We start from the raw sequence: 2,714 nt of genomic DNA, 5'->3' as shown, positions 1-2,714 counted from the left end.
TAGTGATGATTTTAAATAGATTTATACATTAACAAATAATTTACGTGCAGACGCACATGCATGGCTGAGGTCTAAAAAAATTTAAAATTTAAAATCAAAAATTAAAATAAATATCGAAAACTTAAAACAAGAGAAAACACTAATTTCGGCTGCATTGTATTATAACTTAAAGGGTATACAAAGCTCTTTGGCTTAATTTTAATCGGTTAGTTTGTATGGCAATTATATGCTACATTGGTCCGATCTGAGGTTTTTATAGCCCATGCCAAATTTCATGATATCTTGTAAAATAAAAAAGTGTTTCATACAAAAACTGGATTTGTATCGTTCAGTTTGTATGGCAGCTGTATGCTATAGTGATCCGATATTAACTGTTCCGTCAAATAAGCAGCTTTTGGGTGAGAAAAGGACGGGTGCAAAATTTCAAATCGATAACTTCAAAATTGAGGGACCTGTACGCGTAAATACAGCCGGGTACAGCAAAATCAACAGAACTCGTCACCAAGACAATTTATTATATGGTATTATACGAGTATTAGGATACCATGTCTACATATCACCACATAAAACGCAAAACAAGGTATCATCGAAAAAAATCGAAATTGAGTTTTTTATTGCTTACGATTCTTCACATTCTTCGATACATCTTATTACACATGCGTATCGGAAAAAAGTAAGCATCCGCTCTCAAATATAACCAATATACGTATAACCATTTTATAACCAAAACTCAAATTTTCTTTCAATATGAGTGGTTGCTATTGTATTGTTTTTCCTTCGCCTGTAAACTTATGAAAAGTGATGGTACCTTTTATGCAGTTTAGGTGACGATAAAGACTCTCCGACTATATCTTTGGGTGTTACAAACTTCGTGGCAATCTTAATATGCCCTGTTCAAAGTATAAAAAAAAATATTTCCAAAATAAATAAACATCCAGACAAAAGCTAAACGCTTAATTGCAGGCAGCGCAACAATTAATTTGTTAAAGCAATGAATGCATTTGAATGTGCCCATATTGAAAACAAATGCACTGCACACACGCACACATACCAACAAACAAGCGCGTATGACAGGCCACATTATTCAATGGCATTTATGCAGCGCGTGATAAGAAGTCAACACTGTCCGCGTAGTTGTATCTTTTACTTACATATGCATGTATCTTTGTATACACATATGTATAGTATGTATTTATGTATACCCACATGTGCGTGGGTATGCATGCATGTCTTCAAATGTGTAATCACACAGAAAAAATGGGCCACAACATTTATGCCAAGACTCTACTAACCAACAATGCCCGCCGCTGTTTAATCACAATCAATAGCAACAATAACAAACACTCTGGAAAATCGCCACATMCATACATAAATATGTAGCGTAGATGTAACCGAACAGTCGTTATGGCATTTAGGCGTGCCCTTGTGTGATAACTGTATTTTGTACGCGACACACTAACATATTTGTGTAAATAGAAAATTGTAGGCGTACAAATCCCTTGTTGGCGTGATATCCTGTCTGCCTAACTGCCGGCTGATTTAGCTGACCGGCGCTTGTTGTTGTTGCAATGGTTGTCGTTTCGATACTGGGTTTTTATCGCGCGGGCGACATTTGTATTGAATGGCGAATATTTTATCAGCCGGGCGACTAGCAGATTTATCTCGATTTCACCCCCTCTCAGCAATAGGCGGAAGTCGTAGTTTTGAAGTATACACACACATGGACTTACGTGCATATATGATTGTTTAAAAAAATTTATATGTATATAAATATAGTACAATCATCTATATATATTTCTTGCTTATCACGAGTGCAGATGTTGTACTCGTATTCACCACTTGTACATACAATTATTTTTGAACACATATTTGTTATAATGTTTGGGTCTAAGGCTTGTTTTACCGATAAAAATCTCAGTAATTTTTCGGTACAATGTGATTTTTAGAAAACCTATTATTTCCCTGCAAATTCAAACCACTAGTGTTTTTGGGTTTTTGAGGATGACAAAAAAAACAAAACAAAAAAAAAAAAAAAAAAACTATGGAGAATCCTACGCATGCTTTCCAAGCTTTGTGACTTGTGATTTCATAGATCTGGAGTAGTTTGACCTCGAAGTAGCTTGATATGACCTATCATAGGCCAACACCGTTCTGCAGTCTCTTCGATGCACTGATCTTGGCAATCTTGTATGCCCCTGATTCATTTCATCCCCCACCATGACCATCTCACAATAGCTAAACTGATCTGACTTTCGCAATCCTATCAGCCATTCCGTTTCCTGAATTCCTTTTTGGCCAGATACATAGCATATATGCAGCCGCTTTCCGACAGCTTGCAGGTTGTGAAAGCAAACGCCTTATTTAAGTTATACAGCAGAATCCTTCAACGTTAGCATTCCGCTCGATAGTTGTTTATTCTATAAAACTAAGTCTTCTACTTGTCTTTCTAAATAATAATGCCAGATTTAGCTACCATGTGGTGTAATCATAACGTGATGAATGCCAAAGTACTATTTTGGAAGCTTTGTAAATTAAACTGAACGAAGTTTCTCAAAACACCTAATATTGCACGAATATTTGAGTTTCAGTATCTGAGAAATTTCTGAGAAAAATTATCTATCGGGTGATTTTTTTGAGGTTAGGATTTTCATGCATTAGTATTTGACAGATCACGTGGGATATCAGACATGGTGTCAAAGAGAAAGATGCTCAGT

General features: G+C 35.8%; 1 protein-coding gene across 8 annotated transcripts in view; it reads right to left on the bottom strand.

The window, feature by feature from the left end:
* Positions 1-2,714, bottom strand: part of LOC108976791 (protein alan shepard) — a 536,538-nt gene that overhangs the window by 85,102 nt on the left and 448,722 nt on the right. The gene's annotated exons all lie outside the window — the stretch shown is intronic.

This window comes from Bactrocera latifrons, unplaced genomic scaffold (assembly GCF_001853355.1).
Source record: "Bactrocera latifrons isolate USDA-ARS-PBARC rearing strain unplaced genomic scaffold, ASM185335v1 scaffold_8, whole genome shotgun sequence".
Taxonomy (NCBI): domain Eukaryota; kingdom Metazoa; phylum Arthropoda; class Insecta; order Diptera; family Tephritidae; genus Bactrocera; species Bactrocera latifrons.
Note: the sequence above shows the minus strand (reverse complement) of the source record. Positions and strands in the feature narration are given on the sequence as shown.